We start from the raw sequence: 23,784 nt of genomic DNA on the forward strand, positions 1-23,784 counted from the left end.
TCGACAAGCTACTCCTCGTGCCGACTCTACATTTCTCCTTGAGATGAGTTCACTCCTCGAGTCGAGTACCGAGTCCACGAGTCGACAAGCTACTCCTCGTGCCGACTCTACGTTTCTCCTCGAGTTGAGTTCACTCCTTGAGTTGAGTACCGAGTCCACGAGTCGACGAGCTACTCCTCGTGCCGACTCTACGTTTCTCCTCGAGTTGAGTTCACTCCTTGAGTTGAGTACCGAGTCCACGAGTCGACAAGCTACTCCTCGTGCCGACTCTACGTTTCTCCTCAAGTTGACTTCAGTCCTCGATTTGAGTACCGAGCCCACGAGTCGACGAGCTACTCCTCGTGCCGACCCTACGTTTTTCCTCGAGATGAGTCCACTCCTCGAGTCGAGTATCGAGTCCACGAGTCGACAAGCTACTCCTCGTGCCGACTCAACGTTTCTCCTCGAGTTGAGTTCATTCCTCGAGTCGAGTACCGAGTCCACGAGTCGACGAGCTACTCCTCGTGCCGACTCTACGTTTCTCCTCGAGTTGAGTTCACTCCTCGAGTCGAGTACCGAGCCCACGAGTCGACAAGCTACTCCTCGTGCCGACTCTACATTTCTCCTCGAGTTGAGTTCACTCCTCGAGTCCAGTACCGAGCCCACGAGTCAACAAGCTAATCCTCGTGCCGACTCTACGTTTCTCCTCGAGTTGAGTTCACTCCTCGAGTCGAGTACCGAGTCCACGAGTCGACAAGCTACTCCTTGTGCCGACTCTACGTTTCTCCTCGAGTTGAGTTCACTCCTTGAGTTGAGTACCGAGACCACGAGTCGACGAGCTACTCCTCATGCCGACTCTACGTTTCTCCTCGAGTTGAGTTCACTCCTCGAGTCGAGTACTGAGCCAACGAGTCGACAAGCTACTCCTCGTGCCGACTCTACGTTTCTACTCGAGTTGAGTTCACCCCTCGAGTCGAGTACCGAGCCCACGAGTCCACAAGCTAATCCTCGTGCCGACTCTACGTTTCTCCTCGAGTTGAGTTCACTCCTCGAGTCGAGTACCGAGTCCACGAGTCGACAAGCTACTCCTCGTGCCGACTCTACGTTTCTCCTCGAGTTGAGTTCAATCCTTGAGTTGAGTACCGAGTCCACGAGTCGACGAGCTACTCCTCGTGCCGACTCTACGTTTCTCCTCGAGTTGAGTTCACTCCTTGAGTTGAGTACCGAGTCCACGAGTCGACAAGCTACTCCTCGTGCCGACTCTACGTTTCTCCTCAAGTTGACTTCAGTCCTCGATTTGAGTACCGAGCCCACGAGTCGACGAGCTACTCCTCGTGCCGACCCTACGTTTTTCCTCGAGATGAGTCCACTCCTCGAGTCGAGTATCGAGTCCACGAGTCGACAAGCTACTCCTCGTGCCGACTCAACATTTCTCCTCGAGTTGAGTTCATTCCTCGAGTCGAGTACCGAGTCCACGAGTCGACGAGCTACTCCTCGTGCCGACTCTACGTTTCTCCTCGAGTTGAGTTCACTCCTCGAGTCGAGTACCGAGCCCACGAGTCGACAAGCTACTCCTCGTGCCAACTCTACGTTTCTCCTCGAGTTGAGTTCACTCCTCGAGTCGAGTACCGAGTCCATGAGTCAACAAGCTACTCCTCGTGCCGACTCTGCGTTTCTCCTCGAGTTGAGTTCAACCCTCGAGTCGAGTACCGAGCCCACGAGTCAACAAGCTAATCCTCGTGCCGACTCTACGTTTCTCCTCGAGTTGAGTTCACTCCTCGAGTCGAGTACCGAGTCCACGAGTCGACAAGCTACTCCTTGTGCCGACTCTACGTTTCTCCTCGAGTTGAGTTCACTCCTCGAGTCGAGTACCGAGCCAACGAGTCGACAAGCTACTCCTCGTGCCGACTCTACTTTTCTCCTCAAGTTGAGTTCACTCCTTGAGTCGAGTACCGAGCCCACGAGTCGACGAGCTACTACTCGTGCCGACCCTACGTTTCTCCTCGAGTTGAGTTCACTCCTCGAGTCGAGTACCGAGCCTACGTGTCGACAAGCTACTCCTCGTGGCGACTCTACGTTTCTCCTCAAGTTGAGTTCACTCCTCGAGTCGAGTACCGAGCCCACGAGTCGACAAGCTACTCCTCGTGCCGACTCTACGTTTCTCCTCGAGTTGAGTTCACTCCTCGAGTCGAGTACCGAGTCCACGAGTCGACAAGCTACTACTCGTGCCGACTCTACGTTTCTCCTCGTGTTTAGTTCACTCCTCGAGTCGAGTACCGAGCCCACGAGTCGACAAGCTACTCCTCGTGCCGACTCTACGTTTCTCCTTGAGTTGAGTTCACTCCTCGAGTCGAGTACCGAGCTCACGAGTCGACAAGCTACTCCTCGTGCCGACTCTACGTTTCTCCTTGAGTTGAGTTCTCTCCTCGAGTCGAGTACCGAGTCCACGAGTCGACAAGCTACTCCTTGTGCAGACTCTACGTTTCTCCTCGAGTTGAGTTCACTCCTCGAGTCGAGTACCGAGCCAACGAGTCGACAAGCTACTCCTCGTGCCGACTCTACGTTTCACCTCGAGTTGAGTTCACCCCTCGAGTCGAGTACCGAGCCCACGAGTCAACAAGCTAATCCTCGTGCCGACTCTACGTTTCTCCTCGAGTTGAGTTCACTCCTCGAGTCGAGTACCGAGTCCACGAGTCGACAAGCTACTCCTTGTGCCGACTCTACGTTTCTCCTCGAGTTGAGTTCACTCCTCGAGTCGAGTACCGAGCCCACGAGTCGACAAGCTACTCCTCGTGCCGACTCTACGTTTCTCCTCAAGTTGAGTTCACTCCTTGAGTCGAGTACCGAGCCCACGTGTCGACAAGCTACTCCTCGTGGCGACTCTACGTTTCTCCTCGAGTTGAGTTCACTCCTCGAGTCGAGTACCGAGCCAACGAGTCGACAAGCTACTCCTCGTGCCGACTCTACGTTTTTCCTCAAGTTGATTTCACTCCTTGAGTCGAGTACCGAGCCCACGAGTCGACGAGCTACTACTCGTGCCGACCCTACGTTTCTCCTCGAGTTGAATTCACTCCTCGAGTCGAGTACCGAGCCTACGTGTCGACAAGCTACTCCTCGTGGCGACTCTACGTTTCTCCTCAAGTTGAGTTCACTCCTCGAGTCGAGTACCGAGCCCACGAGTCGACAAGCTACTCCTCGTGCCGACTCTACGTTTCTCCTCGAGTTGAGTTCACTCCTCGAGTCGAGTATCGAGTCCACGAGTCGACAAGCTACTCCTCGTGCCGACTCTACGTTTCTCCTCAAGTTGAGTTCACTCCTTGAGTCGAGTACCGAGCCCACGTGTCGACAAGCTACTCCTCGTGGCGACTCTACGTTTCTCCTCGAGTTGAGTTCACTCCTCGAGTCGAGTACCGAGCCAACGAGTCGACAAGCTACTCCTCGTGCCGACTCTACGTTTTTCCTCAAGTTGATTTCACTCCTTGAGTCGAGTACCGAGCCCACGAGTCGACGAGCTACTACTCGTGCCGACCCTACGTTTCTCCTCGAGTTGAATTCACTCCTCGAGTCGAGTACCGAGCCTACGTGTCGACAAGCTACTCCTCGTGGCGACTCTACGTTTCTCCTCAAGTTGAGTTCACTCCTCGAGTCGAGTACCGAGCCCACGAGTCGACAAGCTACTCCTCGTGCCGACTCTACGTTTCTCCTCGAGTCGAGTATCGAGTCCACGAGTCGACAAGCTACTCCTCGTGCCGACTCTACGTTTCTCCTCGTGTTTAGTTCACTCCTCGAGTCGAGTACCGAGCCCACGAGTTGACAAGCTACTCCTCGTGCCGACTCTACGTTTCTCCTTGAGTTGAGTTCACTCCTCGAGTCGACAAGCTACTCCTCGTGCCGACTCTACGTTTCTCCTCGAGTTGAGTTCAGTCCTCGAGTCGAGTACCGAGTCCACGAGTCGACAAGCTACTCCTCGTGCCGACTCTACGTTTCTCCTCGTGTTTAGTTCACTCCTCGAGTCGAGTACCGAGTCCACGAGTCGACAAGCTACTCCTCGTGCCGACTCTACGTTTCTCCTCGTGTTTAGTTCACTCCTCGAGTCGAGTACCGAGCCCACGAGTCGACAAGCTACTCCTCGTGCCGACTCTACGTTTCTCCTTGAGTTGAGTTCACTCCTCGAGTCGAGTACCGAGCTCACGAGTCGACAAGCTACTCCTCGTGCCGACTCTACGTTTCTCCTCGAGTTGAGTTCACCCCTCGAGTCGAGTACCGAGCCCACGAGTCCACAAGCTAATCCTCGTGCCGACTCTACGTTTCTCCTCGAGTTGAGTTCACTCCTCGAGTCGAGTACCGAGTCCACGAGTCGACAAGCTACTCCTTGTGCCGACTCTACGTTTCTCCTCGAGTTGAGTTCAGTCCTCGAGTCGAGTACCGAGCCCACGAGTCGACAAGCTACTCCTCGTGCCGACTATACGTTTCTCCTCAAGTTGAGTTCACTCCTTGAGTCGAATACCGAGCCCACGTGTCGACAAGCTACTCCTCGTGGCGACTCTACGTTTCTCCTCGAGTTGAGTTCACTCCTCGAGTCGAGTACCGAGCCTACGTGTCGACAAGCTACTCCTCGTGGCGACTCTACGTTTCTCCTCAAGTTGAGTTCACTCCTCGAGTCGAGTACCGAGCCCACGAGTCGACAAGCTACTCCTCGTGCCGACTCTACGTTTCTCCTCGAGTTGAGTTCACTCCTCGAGTCGAGTATCGAGTCCACGAGTCGACAAGCTACTCCTCGTGCCGACTCTACGTTTCTCCTCGTGTTTAGTTCACTCCTCGAGTCGAGTACCGAGCCCACGAGTCGACAAGCTACTCCTCGTGCCGACTCTACGTTTCTCCTTGAGTTGAGTTCACTCCTCGAGTCGACAAGCTACTCCTCGTGCCGACTCTACGTTTCTCCTTGAGTTGAGTTCACTCCTCGAGTCGAGTACCGAGTCCACGAGTCGACAAGTTACTCCTCGTGCCGACTCTACGTTTCTCCTTGAGTTGAGTTCACTCCTCGAGTCGAGTACCGAGTCCACGAGTCGACAAGCTACTCCTTGTGCCGACCCTACGTTTCTCCTCGAGTTGAGTTCACTCCTCGAGTCCAGTACCGAGCCCACGAGTCGACAAGCTACTCCTCGTGCCGACTCTACGTTTTTCCTCGAGATGAGTCCACTCCTCGAGTCGAGTATCGAGTCCACGAGTCGACAAGCTACTCCTCGTGGCGACTCTACGTTTCTCCTCGAGTTGAGTTCACTCCTCGAGTCGAGTACCGAGCCCACGAGTCGACAAGCTACTCCTCGTGCCGACTCTACGTTTCTCCTCGAGTTGAGTTCACTCCTCGAGTCGAGTACCGAGTCCACGAGTCGACAAGCTACTCCTCGTGCCGACTCTACGTTTCTCCTTGAGTTGAGTTCACTCCTCGAGTCGACAAGCTACTCCTCGTGCCGACTCTACGTTTCTCCTTGAGTTGCGTTCACTCCTCGAGTTGAGTACCGAGTCCACGAGTCGACAAGCTACTCCTTGTGCCGACCCTACGTTTCTCCTCGAGTTGAGGTCACTCCTCGAGTCCAGTACCGAGCCCACGAGTCGACAAGCTACTCCTCGTGCCGACTCTACGTTTTTCCTCGAGATGAGTCCACTCCTCGAGTCGAGTATCGAGTCCACGAGTCGACAAGCTACTCCTCGTGCCGACTCTACGTTTCTCCTCGAGTTGAGTTCATTCCTCGAGTCGAGTACCCAGTCCACGAGTCGACGAGCTAATCCTCGTGCCGACTCTACGTTTCTCCTCGAGTTGAGTTCACTCCTCGAGTCGAGTACCGAGCCCACGAGTCGACAAGCTACTCCTCGTGCCGACACTACGTTTCTCCTCGAGTTGAGTTCACTCCTCGAGTCGAGTACCGAGTCCATGAGTCGACAAGCTACTCCTCGTGCCGACTCTACGTTTCTCCTCGAGTTGAGTTCACCCCTCGAGTCGAGTACCGAGCCCACGAGTCAACAAGCTAATCCTCGTGCCGACTCTACGTTTTTCCTCAAGTTGATTTCACTCCTTGAGTCGAGTACCGAGCCCACGAGTCGACGAGCTACTACTCGTGCCGACCCTACGTTTCTCCTCGAGTTGAATTCACTCCTCGAGTCGAGTACCGAGCCTACGTGTCGACAAGCTACTCCTCGTGGCGACTCTACGTTTCTCCTCAAGTTGAGTTCACTCCTCGAGTCGAGTACCGAGCCCACGAGTCGACAAGCTACTCCTCGTGCCGACTCTACGTTTCTCCTCGAGTTGAGTTCACTCCTCGAGTCGAGTATCGAGTCCACGAGTCGACAAGCTACTCCTCGTGCCGACTCTACGTTTCTCCTCGTGTTTAGTTCACTCCTCGAGTCGAGTACCGAGCCCACGAGTCGACAAGCTACTCCTCGTGCCGACTCTACGTTTCTCCTCGAGTTGAGTTCAGTCCTCGAGTCGAGTACCGAGTCCACGAGTCGACAAGCTACTCCTCGTGCCGACTCTACGTTTCTCCTCGTGTTTAGTTCACTCCTCGAGTCGAGTACCGAGTCCACGAGTCGACAAGCTACTCCTCGTGCCGACTCTACGTTTCTCCTCGTGTTTAGTTCACTCCTCGAGTCGAGTACCGAGCCCACGAGTCGACAAGCTACTCCTCGTGCCGACTCTACGTTTCTCCTTGAGTTGAGTTCACTCCTCGAGTCGAGTACCGAGCTCACGAGTCGACAAGCTACTCCTCGTGCCGACTCTACGTTTCTCCTCGAGTTGAGTTCACCCCTCGAGTCGAGTACCGAGCCCACGAGTCCACAAGCTAATCCTCGTGCCGACTCTACGTTTCTCCTCGAGTTGAGTTCACTCCTCGAGTCGAGTACCGAGTCCACGAGTCGACAAGCTACTCCTTGTGCCGACTCTACGTTTCTCCTCGAGTTGAGTTCAGTCCTCGAGTCGAGTACCGAGCCCACGAGTCGACAAGCTACTCCTCGTGCCGACTATACGTTTCTCCTCAAGTTGAGTTCACTCCTTGAGTCGAATACCGAGCCCACGTGTCGACAAGCTACTCCTCGTGGCGACTCTACGTTTCTCCTCGAGTTGAGTTCACTCCTCGAGTCGAGTACCGAGCCTACGTGTCGACAAGCTACTCCTCGTGGCGACTCTACGTTTCTCCTCAAGTTGAGTTCACTCCTCGAGTCGAGTACCGAGCCCACGAGTCGACAAGCTACTCCTCGTGCCGACTCTACGTTTCTCCTCGAGTTGAGTTCACTCCTCGAGTCGAGTATCGAGTCCACGAGTCGACAAGCTACTCCTCGTGCCGACTCTACGTTTCTCCTCGTGTTTAGTTCACTCCTCGAGTCGAGTACCGAGCCCACGAGTCGACAAGCTACTCCTCGTGCCGACTCTACGTTTCTCCTTGAGTTGAGTTCACTCCTCGAGTCGACAAGCTACTCCTCGTGCCGACTCTACGTTTCTCCTTGAGTTGAGTTCACTCCTCGAGTCGAGTACCGAGTCCACGAGTCGACAAGTTACTCCTCGTGCCGACTCTACGTTTCTCCTTGAGTTGAGTTCACTCCTCGAGTCGAGTACCGAGTCCACGAGTCGACAAGCTACTCCTTGTGCCGACCCTACGTTTCTCCTCGAGTTGAGTTCACTCCTCGAGTCCAGTACCGAGCCCACGAGTCGACAAGCTACTCCTCGTGCCGACTCTACGTTTTTCCTCGAGATGAGTCCACTCCTCGAGTCGAGTATCGAGTCCACGAGTCGACAAGCTACTCCTCGTGGCGACTCTACGTTTCTCCTCGAGTTGAGTTCACTCCTCGAGTCGAGTACCGAGCCCACGAGTCGACAAGCTACTCCTCGTGCCGACTCTACGTTTCTCCTCGAGTTGAGTTCACTCCTCGAGTCGAGTACCGAGTCCACGAGTCGACAAGCTACTCCTCGTGCCGACTCTACGTTTCTCCTTGAGTTGAGTTCACTCCTCGAGTCGACAAGCTACTCCTCGTGCCGACTCTACGTTTCTCCTTGAGTTGCGTTCACTCCTCGAGTTGAGTACCGAGTCCACGAGTCGACAAGCTACTCCTTGTGCCGACCCTACGTTTCTCCTCGAGTTGAGGTCACTCCTCGAGTCCAGTACCGAGCCCACGAGTCGACAAGCTACTCCTCGTGCCGACTCTACGTTTTTCCTCGAGATGAGTCCACTCCTCGAGTCGAGTATCGAGTCCACGAGTCGACAAGCTACTCCTCGTGCCGACTCTACGTTTCTCCTCGAGTTGAGTTCATTCCTCGAGTCGAGTACCCAGTCCACGAGTCGACGAGCTAATCCTCGTGCCGACTCTACGTTTCTCCTCGAGTTGAGTTCACTCCTCGAGTCGAGTACCGAGCCCACGAGTCGACAAGCTACTCCTCGTGCCGACACTACGTTTCTCCTCGAGTTGAGTTCACTCCTCGAGTCGAGTACCGAGTCCATGAGTCGACAAGCTACTCCTCGTGCCGACTCTACGTTTCTCCTCGAGTTGAGTTCACCCCTCGAGTCGAGTACCGAGCCCACGAGTCAACAAGCTAATCCTCGTGCCGACTCTACGTTTTTCCTCAAGTTGATTTCACTCCTTGAGTCGAGTACCGAGCCCACGAGTCGACGAGCTACTACTCGTGCCGACCCTACGTTTCTCCTCGAGTTGAATTCACTCCTCGAGTCGAGTACCGAGCCTACGTGTCGACAAGCTACTCCTCGTGGCGACTCTACGTTTCTCCTCAAGTTGAGTTCACTCCTCGAGTCGAGTACCGAGCCCACGAGTCGACAAGCTACTCCTCGTGCCGACTCTACGTTTCTCCTCGAGTTGAGTTCACTCCTCGAGTCGAGTATCGAGTCCACGAGTCGACAAGCTACTCCTCGTGCCGACTCTACGTTTCTCCTCGTGTTTAGTTCACTCCTCGAGTCGAGTACCGAGCCCACGAGTCGACAAGCTACTCCTCGTGCCGACTCTACGTTTCTCCTTGAGTTGAGTTCACTCCTCGAGTCGAGTACCGAGTCCACGAGTCGACAAGCTACTCCTTGTGCCGACTCTACGTTTCTCCTCGAGTTGAGTTCACTCCTCGAGTCGAGTACCGAGCCCACGAGTCGACAAGCTACTCCTCGTGCCGACTCTACGTTTCTCCTCAAGTTGAGTTCACTCCTTGAGTCGAGTACCGAGCCCACGTGTCGACAAGCTACTCCTCGTGGCGACTCTACGTTTCTCCTCGAGTTGAGTTCACTCCTCGAGTCGAGTACCGAGCCAACGAGTCGACAAGCTACTCCTCGTGCCGACTCTACGTTTTTCCTCAAGTTGATTTCACTCCTTGAGTCGAGTACCGAGCCCACGAGTCGACGAGCTACTACTCGTGCCGACCCTACGTTTCTCCTCGAGTTGAATTCACTCCTCGAGTCGAGTACCGAGCCTACGTGTCGACAAGCTACTCCTCGTGGCGACTCTACGTTTCTCCTCAAGTTGAGTTCACTCCTCGAGTCGAGTACCGAGCCCACGAGTCGACAAGCTACTCCTCGTGCCGACTCTACGTTTCTCCTCGAGTTGAGTTCACTCCTCGAGTCGAGTATCGAGTCCACGAGTCGACAAGCTACTCCTCGTGCCGACTCTACGTTTCTCCTCGTGTTTAGTTCACTCCTCGAGTCGAGTACCGAGCCCACGAGTTGACAAGCTACTCCTCGTGCCGACTCTACGTTTCTCCTTGAGTTGAGTTCACTCCTCGAGTCGACAAGCTACTCCTCGTGCCGACTCTACGTTTCTCCTCGAGTTGAGTTCAGTCCTCGAGTCGAGTACCGAGTCCACGAGTCGACAAGCTACTCCTCGTGCCGACTCTACGTTTCTCCTCGTGTTTAGTTCACTCCTCGAGTCGAGTACCGAGTCCACGAGTCGACAAGCTACTCCTCGTGCCGACTCTACGTTTCTCCTCGTGTTTAGTTCACTCCTCGAGTCGAGTACCGAGCCCACGAGTCGACAAGCTACTCCTCGTGCCGACTCTACGTTTCTCCTTGAGTTGAGTTCACTCCTCGAGTCGAGTACCGAGCTCACGAGTCGACAAGCTACTCCTCGTGCCGACTCTACGTTTCTCCTCGAGTTGAGTTCACCCCTCGAGTCGAGTACCGAGCCCACGAGTCCACAAGCTAATCCTCGTGCCGACTCTACGTTTCTCCTCGAGTTGAGTTCACTCCTCGAGTCGAGTACCGAGTCCACGAGTCGACAAGCTACTCCTTGTGCCGACTCTACGTTTCTCCTCGAGTTGAGTTCAGTCCTCGAGTCGAGTACCGAGCCCACGAGTCGACAAGCTACTCCTCGTGCCGACTATACGTTTCTCCTCAAGTTGAGTTCACTCCTTGAGTCGAATACCGAGCCCACGTGTCGACAAGCTACTCCTCGTGGCGACTCTACGTTTCTCCTCGAGTTGAGTTCACTCCTCGAGTCGAGTACCGAGCCTACGTGTCGACAAGCTACTCCTCGTGGCGACTCTACGTTTCTCCTCAAGTTGAGTTCACTCCTCGAGTCGAGTACCGAGCCCACGAGTCGACAAGCTACTCCTCGTGCCGACTCTACGTTTCTCCTCGAGTTGAGTTCACTCCTCGAGTCGAGTATCGAGTCCACGAGTCGACAAGCTACTCCTCGTGCCGACTCTACGTTTCTCCTCGTGTTTAGTTCACTCCTCGAGTCGAGTACCGAGCCCACGAGTCGACAAGCTACTCCTCGTGCCGACTCTACGTTTCTCCTTGAGTTGAGTTCACTCCTCGAGTCGACAAGCTACTCCTCGTGCCGACTCTACGTTTCTCCTTGAGTTGAGTTCACTCCTCGAGTCGAGTACCGAGTCCACGAGTCGACAAGTTACTCCTCGTGCCGACTCTACGTTTCTCCTTGAGTTGAGTTCACTCCTCGAGTCGAGTACCGAGTCCACGAGTCGACAAGCTACTCCTTGTGCCGACCCTACGTTTCTCCTCGAGTTGAGTTCACTCCTCGAGTCCAGTACCGAGCCCACGAGTCGACAAGCTACTCCTCGTGCCGACTCTACGTTTTTCCTCGAGATGAGTCCACTCCTCGAGTCGAGTATCGAGTCCACGAGTCGACAAGCTACTCCTCGTGGCGACTCTACGTTTCTCCTCGAGTTGAGTTCACTCCTCGAGTCGAGTACCGAGCCCACGAGTCGACAAGCTACTCCTCGTGCCGACTCTACGTTTCTCCTCGAGTTGAGTTCACTCCTCGAGTCGAGTACCGAGTCCACGAGTCGACAAGCTACTCCTCGTGCCGACTCTACGTTTCTCCTTGAGTTGAGTTCACTCCTCGAGTCGACAAGCTACTCCTCGTGCCGACTCTACGTTTCTCCTTGAGTTGCGTTCACTCCTCGAGTTGAGTACCGAGTCCACGAGTCGACAAGCTACTCCTTGTGCCGACCCTACGTTTCTCCTCGAGTTGAGGTCACTCCTCGAGTCCAGTACCGAGCCCACGAGTCGACAAGCTACTCCTCGTGCCGACTCTACGTTTTTCCTCGAGATGAGTCCACTCCTCGAGTCGAGTATCGAGTCCACGAGTCGACAAGCTACTCCTCGTGCCGACTCTACGTTTCTCCTCGAGTTGAGTTCATTCCTCGAGTCGAGTACCCAGTCCACGAGTCGACGAGCTAATCCTCGTGCCGACTCTACGTTTCTCCTCGAGTTGAGTTCACTCCTCGAGTCGAGTACCGAGCCCACGAGTCGACAAGCTACTCCTCGTGCCGACACTACGTTTCTCCTCGAGTTGAGTTCACTCCTCGAGTCGAGTACCGAGTCCATGAGTCGACAAGCTACTCCTCGTGCCGACTCTACGTTTCTCCTCGAGTTGAGTTCACCCCTCGAGTCGAGTACCGAGCCCACGAGTCAACAAGCTAATCCTCGTGCCGACTCTACGTTTTTCCTCAAGTTGATTTCACTCCTTGAGTCGAGTACCGAGCCCACGAGTCGACGAGCTACTACTCGTGCCGACCCTACGTTTCTCCTCGAGTTGAATTCACTCCTCGAGTCGAGTACCGAGCCTACGTGTCGACAAGCTACTCCTCGTGGCGACTCTACGTTTCTCCTCAAGTTGAGTTCACTCCTCGAGTCGAGTACCGAGCCCACGAGTCGACAAGCTACTCCTCGTGCCGACTCTACGTTTCTCCTCGAGTTGAGTTCACTCCTCGAGTCGAGTATCGAGTCCACGAGTCGACAAGCTACTCCTCGTGCCGACTCTACGTTTCTCCTCGTGTTTAGTTCACTCCTCGAGTCGAGTACCGAGCCCACGAGTCGACAAGCTACTCCTCGTGCCGACTCTACGTTTCTCCTTGAGTTGAGTTCACTCCTCGAGTCGAGTACCGAGTCCACGAGTCGACAAGCTACTCCTCGTGCCGACTCTACGTTTCTCCTTGAGTTGAGTTCACTCCTCGAGTCGAGTACCGAGTCCACGAGTCGACAAGCTACTCCTTGTGCCGACCCTACGTTTCTCCTCGAGTTGAGTTCACTCCTCGAGTCCAGTACCGAGCCCACGAGTCGACAAGCTACTCCTCGTGCCGACTCTACGTTTCTCCTCGTGTTTAGTTCACTCCTCGAGTCGAGTACCGAGCCCACGAGTCGACAAGCTACTCCTCGTGCCGACTCTACGTTTCTCCTTGAGTTGAGTTCACTCCTCGAGTCGACAAGCTACTCCTCGTGCCGACTCTACGTTTCTCCTTGAGTTGAGTTCACTCCTCGAGTCGAGTACCGAGTCCACGAGTCGACAAGCTACTCCTCGTGCCGACTCTACGTTTCTCCTTGAGTTGAGTTCACTCCTCGAGTCGAGTACCGAGTCCACGAGTCGACAAGCTACTCCTTGTGCCGACCCTACGTTTCTCCTCGAGTTGAGTTCACTCCTCGAGTCCAGTACCGAGCCCACGAGTCGACAAGCTACTCCTCGTGCCGACTCTACGTTTCTCCTCGTGTTTAGTTCACTCCTCGAGTCGAGTACCGAGCCCACGAGTCGACAAGCTACTCCTCGTGCCGACTCTACGTTTCTCCTTGAGTTGAGTTCACTCCTCGAGTCGACAAGCTACTCCTCGTGCCGACTCTACGTTTCTCCTTGAGTTGAGTTCACTCCTCGAGTCGAGTACCGAGTCCACGAGTCGACAAGCTACTCCTCGTGCCGACTCTACGTTTCTCCTTGAGTTGAGTTCACTCCTCGAGTCGACAAGCTACTCCTCGTGCCGACTCTACGTTTCTCCTTGAGTTGAGTTCACTCCTCGAGTTGAGTACCGAGTCCACGAGTCGACAAGCTACTCCTTGTGCCGACCCTACGTTTCTCCTCGAGTTGAGGTCACTCCTCGAGTCCAGTACCGAGCCCACGAGTCGACAAGCTACTCCTCGTGCCGACTCTACGTTTTTCCTCGAGATGAGTCCACTCCTCGAGTCGAGTATCGAGTCCACGAGTCGACAAGCTACTCCTCGTGCCGACTCTACGTTTCTCCTCGAGTTGAGTTCATTCCTCGAGTCGAGTACCCAGTCCACGAGTCGACGAGCTAATCCTCGTGCCGACTCTACGTTTCTCCTCGAGTTGAGTTCACTCCTCGAGTCGAGTACCGAGCCCACGAGTCAACAAGCTACTCCTCGTGCCGACACTACGTTTCTCCTCGAGTTGAGTTCACTCCTCGAGTCGAGTACCGAGTCCATGAGTCGACAAGCTACTCCTCGTGCCGACTCTACGTTTCTCCTCGAGTTGAGTTCACCCCTCGAGTCGAGTACCGAGCCCACGAGTCAACAAGCTAATCCTCGTGCCGACTCTACGTTTTTCCTCAAGTTGATTTCACTCCTTGAGTCGAGTACCGAGCCCACGAGTCGACGAGCTACTACTCGTGCCGACCCTACGTTTCTCCTCGAGTTGAGTTCACTCCTCGAGTCGAGTACCGAGCCTACGTGTCGACAAGCTACTCCTCGTGGCGACTCTACGTTTCTCCTCAAGTTGAGTTCACTCCTCGAGTCGAGTACCGAGCCCACGAGTCGACAAGCTACTCCTCGTGCCGACTCTACGTTTCTCCTCGAGTTGAGTTCACTCCTCGAGTCGAGTATCGAGTCCACGAGTCGACAAGCTACTCCTCGTGCCGACTCTACGTTTCTCCTCGTGTTTAGTTCACTCCTCGAGTCGAGTACCGAGCCCACTAGTCGACAAGCTACTCCTCGTGCCGACTCTACGTTTCTCCTTGAGTTGAGTTCACTCCTCGAGTCGACAAGCTACTCCTCGTGCCGACTCTACGTTTCTCCTTGAGTTGAGTTCACTCCTCGAGTCGAGTACCGAGTCCACGAGTCGACAAGCTACTCCTCGTGCCGACTCTACGTTTCTCCTTGAGTTGAGTTCACTCCTCGAGTCGAGTACCGAGTCCACGAGTCGACAAGCTACTCCTTGTGCCGACCCTACGTTTCTCCTCGAGTTGAGTTCACTCCTCGAGTCCAGTACCGAGCCCACGAGTCGACAAGCTACTCCTCGTGCCGACTCTACGTTTTTCCTCGAGATGAGTCCACTCCTCGAGTCGAGTATCGAGTCCACGAGTCGACAAGCTACTCCTCGTGGCGACTCTACGTTTCTCCTCGAGTTGAGTTCACTCCTCGAGTCGAGTACCGAGCCCACGAGTCGACAAGCTACTCCTCGTGCCGACTCTACGTTTCTCCTCGAGTTGAGTTCACTCCTCGAGTCGAGTACCGAGTCCACGAGTCGACAAGCTACTCCTCGTGCCGACTCTACGTTTCTCCTTGAGTTGAGTTCACTCCTCGAGTTGAGTACCGAGTCCACGAGTCGACAAGCTACTCCTTGTGCCGACCCTACGTTTCTCCTCGAGTTGAGGTCACTCCTCGAGTCCAGTACCGAGCCCACGAGTCGACAAGCTACTCCTCGTGCCGACTCTACGTTTTTCCTCGAGATGAGTCCACTCCTCGAGTCGAGTATCGAGTCCACGAGTCGACAAGCTACTCCTCGTGCCGACTCTACGTTTCTCCTCGAGTTGAGTTCATTCCTCGAGTCGAGTACCCAATCCACGAGTCGACGAGCTAATCCTCGTGCCGACTCTACGTTTCTCCTCGAGTTGAGTTCACTCCTCGAGTCGAGTACCGAGCCCACGAGTCGACAAGCTACTCCTCGTGCCGACACTACGTTTCTCCTCGAGTTGAGTTCACTCCTCGAGTCGAGTACCGAGTCCACGAGTCGACAAGCTACTCCTCGTGCCGACTCTACGTTTCTCCTTGAGTTGAGTTCATTCCTCGAGTCGAGTACCCAGTCCACGAGTCGACGAGCTAATCCTCGTGCCGACTCTACGTTTCTCCTCGAGTTGAGTTCACTCCTCGAGTCGAGTACCGAGCCCACGAGTCGACAAGCTACTCCTCGTGCCGACTCTACGTTTCTCCTCGAGTTGAGTTCACCCCTCGAGTCGAGTACCGAGCCCACGAGTCAACAAGCTAATCCTCGTGCCGACTCTACGTTTTTCCTCAAGTTGATTTCACTCCTTGAGTCGAGTACCGAGCCCACGAGTCGACGAGCTACTACTCGTGCCGACCCTACGTTTCTCCTCGAGTTGAGTTCACTCCTCGAGTCGAGTACCGAGCCTACGTGTCGACAAGCTACTCCTCGTGGCGACTCTACGTTTCTCCTCAAGTTGAGTTCACTCCTCGAGTCGAGTACCGAGCCCACGAGTCGACAAGCTACTCCTCGTGCCGACTCTACGTTTCTCCTCGAGTTGAGTTCACTCCTCGAGTCGAGTATCGAGTCCACGAGTCGACAAGCTACTCCTCGTGCCGACTCTACGTTTCTCCTCGTGTTTAGTTCACTCCTCGAGTCGAGTACCGAGCCCACGAGTCGACAAGCTACTCCTCGTGCCGACTCTACGTTTCTCCTTGAGTTGAGTTCACTCCTCGAGTCGACAAGCTACTCCTCGTGCCGACTCTACGTTTCTCCTTGAGTTGAGTTCACTCCTCGAGTCGAGTACCGAGTCCACGAGTCGACAAGCTACTCCTCGTGCCGACTCTACGTTTCTCCTTGAGTTGAGTTCACTCCTCGAGTCGAGTACCGAGTCCACGAGTCGACAAGCTACTCCTTGTGCCGACCCTATGTTTCTCCTCGAGTTGAGTTCACTCCTCGAGTCCAGTACCGAGCCCACGAGTCGACAAGCTACTCCTCGTGCCGACTCTACGTTTTTCCTCGAGATGAGTCCACTCCTCGAGTCGAGTATCGAGTCCACGAGTCGACAAGCTACTCCTCGTGGCGACTCTACGTTTCTCCTCGAGTTGAGTTCACTCCTCGAGTCGAGTACCGAGCCCACGAGTCGACAAGCTACTCCTCGTGCCGACTCTACGTTTCTCCTCGAGTTGAGTTCACTCCTCGAGTCGAGTACCGAGTCCACGAGTCGACAAGCTACTCCTCGTGCCGACTCTACGTTTCTCCTTGAGTTGAGTTCACTCCTCGAGTCGACAAGCTACTCCTCGTGCCGACTCTACGTTTCTCCTTGAGTTGAGTTCACTCCTCGAGTCGAGTACCGAGTCCACAAGTCGACAAGCTACTCCTTGTGCCGACCCTACGTTTCTCCTCGAGTTGAGGTCACTCCTCGAGTCCAGTACCGAGCCCACGAGTCGACAAGCTACTCCTCGTGCCGACTCTACGTTTTTCCTCGAGATGAGTCCACTCCTCGAGTCGAGTATCGAGTCCACGAGTCGACAAGCTACTCCTCGTGCCGACTCTACGTTTCTCCTCGAGTTGAGTTCATTCCTCGAGTCGAGTACCGAGTCCACGAGTCGACGAGCTAATCCTCGTGCCGACTCTACGTTTCTCCTCGAGTTGAGTTCACTCCTCGAGTCGAGTACCGAGCCCACGAGTCGACAAGCTACTCCTCGTGCCGACACTACGTTTCTCCTCGAGTTGAGTTCACTCCTCGAGTCGAGTACCGAGTCCATGAGTCGACAAGCTACTCCTCGTGCCGACTCTACGTTTCTCCTCGAGTTGAGTTCACCCCTCGAGTCGAGTACCGAGCCCACGAGTCAACAAGCTAATCCTCGTGCCGACTCTACGTTTCTCCTCGAGTTGAGTTCACTCCTCGAGTCGAGTACCGAGTCCACGAGTCGACAAGCTACTCCTTGTGCCGACTCTACGTTTCTCCTCGAGTTGAGTTCACTCCTCGAGTCGAGTACCGAGCCCACGAGTCGAAGAGCTACTCCTCGTGCCGACTCTACGTTTCTCCTCAAGTTGAGTTCACTCCTTGAGTCGAGTACCGAGCCCACGTGTCGACAAGCTACTCCTCGTGGCGACTCTACGTTTCTCCTCGAGTTGAGTTCACTCCTCGAGTCGAGTACCGAGCCAACGAGTCGACAAGCTACTCCTCGTGCCGACTCTACGTTTTTCCTCAAGGTGATTTCACTCCTTGAGTCGAGTACCGAGCCCACGAGTCGACGAGCTACTACTCGTGCCGACCGTACGTTTCTCCTCGAGTTGAGTTCACTCCTCGAGTCGAGTACCGAGCCTACGTGTCGACAAGCTACTCCTCGTGGCGACTCTACGTTTCTCCTCAAGTTGAGTTGACTCCTCGAGTCGAGTACCGAGCCCACGAGTCGACAAGCTACTCCTCGTGCCGACTCTACGTTTCTCCTCGAGTTGAGTTCACTCCTCGAGTCGAGTACCGAGTCCACGAGTCGACAAGCTACTCCTCGTGCCGACTCTACGTTTCTCCTCGTGTTTAGTTAACTCCTCGAGTCGAGTACCGAGCCCACGAGTCGACAAGCTACTCCTCGTGCCGACTCTACGTTTCTCCTTGAGTTGAGTTCACTCCTCGAGTCGACAAGCTACTCCTCGTGCCGACTCTACGTTTCTCCTTGAGTTGAGTTCACTCCTCGAGTCGAGTACCGAGTCCACGAGTCGACAAGCTACTCCTTGTGCCGACCCTACGTTTCTCCTCGAGTTGAGTTCACTCCTCGAGTCCAGTACCGAGCCCACGAGTCGACAAGCTACTCCTCGTGCCGACTCTACGTTTTTCCTCGAGATGAGTCCACTCCTCGAGTCGAGTATCGAGTCCACGAGTCGACAAGCTACTCCTCGTGCCGACTCTACGTTTCTCCTCGAGTTGAGTTCATTCCTCGAGTCGAGTACCGAGTCCACGAGTCGACGAGCTAATCCTCGTGCCGACTCTACGTTTCTCCTCGAGTTGAGTTCACTCCTCGAGTCGAGTACCGAGCCCACGAGTCGACAAGCTACTCCTCGTGCTGACACTACGTTTCTCCTCGAGTTGAGTTCACTCCTCGAGTCGAGTACCGAGTCCATGAGTCGACAAGCTACTCCTCGTGCCGACTCTACGTTTCTCCTCGAGTTGAGTTCACCCCTCGAGTCGAGTACCGAGCCCACGAGTCAACAAGCTAATCCTCGTGCCGACTCTACGTTTCTCCTCGAGTTGAGTTCACTCCTCGAGTCGAGTACCGAGTCCACGAGTCGACAAGCTACTCCTTGTGCCGACTCTACGTTTCTCCTCGAGTTGAGTTCACTCCTCGAGTCGAGTACCGAGCCCACGAGTCGACAAGCTACTCCTCGTGCCGACTCTACGTTTCTCCTCAAGTTGAGTTCACTCCTTGAGTCGAGTACCGAGCCCACGTGTCGACAAGCTACTCCTCGTGGCGACTCTACGTTTCTCCTCGAGTTGAGTTCACTCCTCGAGTTGAGTACCGAGCCAACGAGTCGACAAGCTACTCCTCGTGCCGACTCTACGTTTTTCCTCAAGTTGATTTCACTCCTTGAGTCGAGTACCGAGCCCACGAGTCGACGAGCTACTACTCGTGCCGACCCTACGTTTCTCCTCGAGTTGAGTTCACTCCTCGAGTCGAGTACCGAGCCCACGAGTCGACAAGCTACTCCTCGTGCCGACTCTACGTTTCTCCTCGAGTTGAGTTCACTCCTCGAGTCGAGTACCGAGTCCACGAGTCGACAAGCTACTCCTCGGGCCGACTCTACGTTTCTCCTCGTGTTTAGTTCACTCCTCGAGTCGAGTACCGAGCCCACGAGTCGACAAGCTACTCCTCGTGCCGACTCTACGTTTCTCCTTGAGTTGAGTTCACTAATCGAGTCGACAAGCTACGCCTCGTGCCGACTCTACGTTTCTCCTTGAGTTGAGTTCACTCCTCGAGTCGAGTACCGAGTCCACGAGTCGAGTACCGAGTCCACAAGTCGACAAGCTACTCCTTGTGCCGACCCTACGTTTCTCCTCGAGTTGAGTTCACTCCTCGAGTCCAGTACCGAGCCCACGAGTCGACAAGCTACTCCTCGTGCCGACTCTACGTTTTTCCTCGAGATGAGTCCACTCCTCGAGTCGAGTATCGAGTCCACGAGTCGACAAGCTACTCCTCGTGCCGACTCTACGTTTCTCCTCGAGTTGAGTTCATTCCTCGAGTCGAGTACCGAGTCCACGACTCGACGAGCTAATCCTCGTGCCGACCCTACGTTTCTCCTCGAGTTGAGTTCACTCCTCGAGTCGAGTACCGAGCCCACGAGTCGACAAGCTACTCCTCGTGCCGACACTACGTTTCTCCTCGAGTTGAGTTCACTCCTCGAGTCGAGTACCGAGTCCATGAGTCGACAAGCTACTCCTCGTGCCGACTCTACGTTTCTCCTCTAGTTGAGTTCACCCCTCGAGTCGAGTACCGAGCCCACGAGTCAACAAGCTAATCCTCGTGCCGACTCTACGTTTCTCCTCGAGTTGAGTTCACTCCTCGAGTCGAGTACCGAGTCCACGAGTCGACAAGCTACTCCTTGTGCCGACTCTACGTTTCTCCTCGAGTTGAGTTCACTCCTCGAGTCGAGTACCGAGCCCACGAGTCGACAAGCTACTCCTCGTGCCGACTCTACGTTTCTCCTCAAGTTGAGTTCACTCCTTGAGTCGAGTACCGAGCCCACGTGTCGACAAGCTACTCCTCGTGGCGACTCTACGTTTCTCCTCGAGTTGAGTACCGAGCCAACGAGTCGACAAGCTACTCCTCGTGCCGACTCTACGTTTTTCCTCAAGTTGATTTCACTCCTTGAGTCGAGTACCGAGCCCACGACTCGACGAGCTACTACTCGTGCCGACCCTACGTTTCTCCTCGAGTTGAGATCACTCCTCGAGTCGAGTACCGAGCCCACGAGTCGACAAGCTACTCCTCGTGCCGACACTACGTTTCTCCTCGAGTTGAGTTCACTCCTCGAGTCGAGTACCGAGTCCATGAGTCGACAAGCTACTCCTCGTGCCGACTCTACGTTTCTCCTCGAGTTGAGTTCACCCCTCGAGTCGAGTACCGAGCCCACGAGTCAACAAGATAATCCTCGTGCCGACTCTACGTTTCTCCTCGAGTTGAGTTCACTCCTCGAGTCGAGTACCGAGTCCACGAGTCGACAAGCTACTCCTTGTGCCGACCCTACGTTTCTCCTCGAGTTGAGTTCACTCCTCGAGTCCAGTACCGAGCCCAGGAGTCGACAAGCTACTCCTCGTGCCGACTCTACGTTTTTCCTCGAGATGAGTCCACTCCTCGAGTCGAGTATCGAGTCCACGAGTCGACAAGCTACTCCTCGTGCCGACTCTACGTTTCTCCTCGAGTTGAGTTCATTCCTCGAGTCGAGTACCGAGTCCACGAGTCGACGAGCTAATCCTCGTGCCGACTCTACGTTTCTCCTCGAGTTGAGTTCACTCCTCGAGTCGAGTACCGAGCCCACGAGTCGACAAGCTACTCCTCGTGCCGACACTACGTTTCTCCTCGAGTTGAGTTCACTCCTCGAGTCGAGTACCGAGTCCATGAGTCGACAAGCTACTCCTCGTGCCGACTCTACGTTTCTCCTCGAGTTGAGTTCACCCCTCGAGTCGAGTACCGAGCCCACGAGTCAACAAGCTAATCCTCGTGCCGACTCTACGTTTCTCCTCGAGTTGAGTTCACTCCTCGAGTCGAGTACCGAGTCCACGAGTCGACAAGCTACTCCTTGTGCCGACTCTACGTTTCTCCTCGAGTTGAGTTCACTCCTCGAGTCGAGTACCGAGCCCACGAGTCGACAAGCTACTCCTCGTGCCGACTCTACGTTTCTCCTCAAGTTGAGTTCACTCCTTGAGTCGAGTACCGAGCCCACGTGTCGACAAGCTACTCCTCGTGGCGACTCTACGTTTCTCCTCGAGTTGAGTACCGAGCCAACGAGTCGACAAGCTACTCCTCGTGCCGACTCTACGTTTTTCCTCAAGTTGATTTCACTCCTTGAGTCGAGTACCGAGCCCACGACTCGACGAGCTACTACTCGTGCCGACCCTACGTTTCTCCTCGAGTTGAGTTCACTCCTCGAGTCGAGTACCGAGCCCACGAGTCGACAAGCTACTCCTCGTGCCGACACTACGTTTCTCCTCGAGTTGAGTTCACTCCTCGAGTCGAGTACCGAGTCCATGAGTCGACAAGCTACTCCTCGTGCCGACTCTACGTTTCTCCTCGAGTTGAGTTCACCCCTCGAGTCGAGTACCGAGCCCACGAGTCAACAAGATAATCCTCGTGCCGACTCTACGTTTCTCCTCGAGTTGAGTTCACTCCTCGAGTCGAGTACCGAGTCCACGAGTCGACAAGCTACTCCTTGTGCCGACTCTACGTTTCTCCTCGAGTTGAGTTCACTCCTCGAGTCGAGTACCGAGCCCACGAGTCGAAGAGCTACTCCTCGTGCCGACTCTACGTTTCTCCTCAAGTTGAGTTCACTCCTTGAGTCGAGTACCGAGCCCACGTGTCGACAAGCTACTCCTCGTGGCGACTCTACGTTTCTCCTCGAGTTGAGTTCACTCCTCGAGTCGAGTACCGAGCCAACGAGTCGACAAGCTACTCCTCGTGCCGACTCTACGTTTTTCCTCAAGTTGATTTCACTCCTTGAGTCGAGTACCGAGCCCACGAGTCGACGAGCTACTACTCGTGCCGACCCTACGTTTCTCCTCGAGTTGAGTTCACTCCTCGAGTCGAGTACCGAGCCTACGTGTCGACAAGCTACTCCTCGTGGCGACTCTACGTTTCTCCTCAAGTTGAGTTCACTCCTCGAGTCGAGTACCGAGCCCACGAGTCGACAAGCTACTCCTCGTGCCGACTCTACGTTTCTCCTCGAGTTGAGTTCACTCCTCGAGTCGAGTACCGAGTCCACGAGTTGACAAGCTACTCCTCGTGCCGACTCTACGTTTCTCCTCGTGTTTAGTTCACTCCTCGAGTCGAGTACCGAGCCCACGAGTCGACAAGCTACTCCTCGTGCCGACTCTACGTTTCTCCTTGAGTTGAGTTCACTCCTCGAGTCGACAAGCTACTCCTCGTGCCGACTCTACGTTTCTCCTTGAGTTGAGTTCACTCCTCGAGTCGAGTACCGAGTCCACGAGTCGAGTACCGAGTCCACAAGTCGACAAGCTACTCCTTGTGCCGACCCTACGTTTCTCCTCGAGTTGAGTTCACTCCTCGAGTCCAGTACCGAGCCCACGAGTTGACAAGCTACTCCTCGTGCCGACTCTACGTTTTTCCTCGAGATGAGTCCACTCCTCGAGTCGAGTATCGAGTCCACGAGTCGACAAGCTACTCCTCGTGCCGACTCTACGTTTCTCCTCGAGTTGAGTTCATTCCTCGAGTCGAGTACCGAGTCCACGAGTCGACGAGCTAATCCTCGTGCCGACTCTACGTTTCTCCTCGAGTTGAGTTCACTCCTCGAGTCGAGTACCGAGCCCACGAGTCGACAAGCTACTCCTCGTGCCGACGCTACGTTTCTCCTCGAGTTGAGTTCACTCCTCGAGTCGAGTACCGAGTCCATGAGTCGACAAGCTACTCCTCGTGCCGACTCTACGTTTCTCCTCGAGTTGAGTTCACCCCTCGAGTCGAGTACCGAGCCCACGAGTCAACAAGCTAATCCTCGTGCCGACTCTACGTTTCTCCTCGAGTTGAGTTCACTCCTCGAGTCGAGTACCGAGTCCACGAGTCGACAAGCTACTCCTTGTGCCGACTCTACGTTTCTCCTCGAGTTGAGTTCACTCCTCGAGTCGAGTACCGAGCCCACGAGTCGACAAGCTACTCCTCGTGCCGACTCTACGTTTCTCCTCAAGTTGAGTTCACTCCTTGAGTCGAGTACCGAGCCCACGTGTCGACAAGCTACTCCTCGTGGCGACTCTACGTTTCTCCTCGAGTTGAGTTCACTCCTCGAGTTGAGTACCGAGCCAACGAGTCGACAAGCTACTCCTCGTGCCGACTCTACGTTTTTCCTCAAGTTGATTTCACTCCTTGAGTCGAGTACCGAGCCCACGACTCGACGAGCTACTACTCGTGCCGACCCTACGTTTCTCCTCGAGTTGAGTTCACTCCTCGAGTCGAGTACCGAGCCCACGAGTCGACAAGCTACTCCTCGTGCCGACACTACGTTTCTCCTCGAGTTGAGTTCACTCCTCGAGTCGAGTACCGAGTCCATGAGTCGACAAGCTACTCCTCGTGCCGATTCTACGTTTCTCCTCGAGTTGAGTTCACCCCTCGAGTCGAGTACCGAGCCCACGAGTCAACAAGATAATCCTCGTGCCGACTCTACGTTTCTCCTCGAGTTGAGTTCACTCCTCGAGTCGAGTACCGAGTCCACGAGTCGACAAGCTACTCCTTGTGCCGACTCTATGTTTCTCCTCGAGTTGAGTTCACTCCTCGAGTCGAGTACCGAGCCCACGAGTCGAAGAGCTACTCCTCGTGCCGACTCTACGTTTCTCCTCAAGTTGAGTTCACTCCTTGAGTCGAGTACCGAGCCCACGTG

The sequence above is a fragment of the Urtica dioica genome, chromosome 4 (assembly GCF_054948205.1).
Source record: "Urtica dioica subsp. dioica isolate 48M chromosome 4, U.dioica_male_clone48M_v1_H2, whole genome shotgun sequence".
Classification (NCBI taxonomy): Eukaryota; Viridiplantae; Streptophyta; class Magnoliopsida; order Rosales; family Urticaceae; genus Urtica; species Urtica dioica.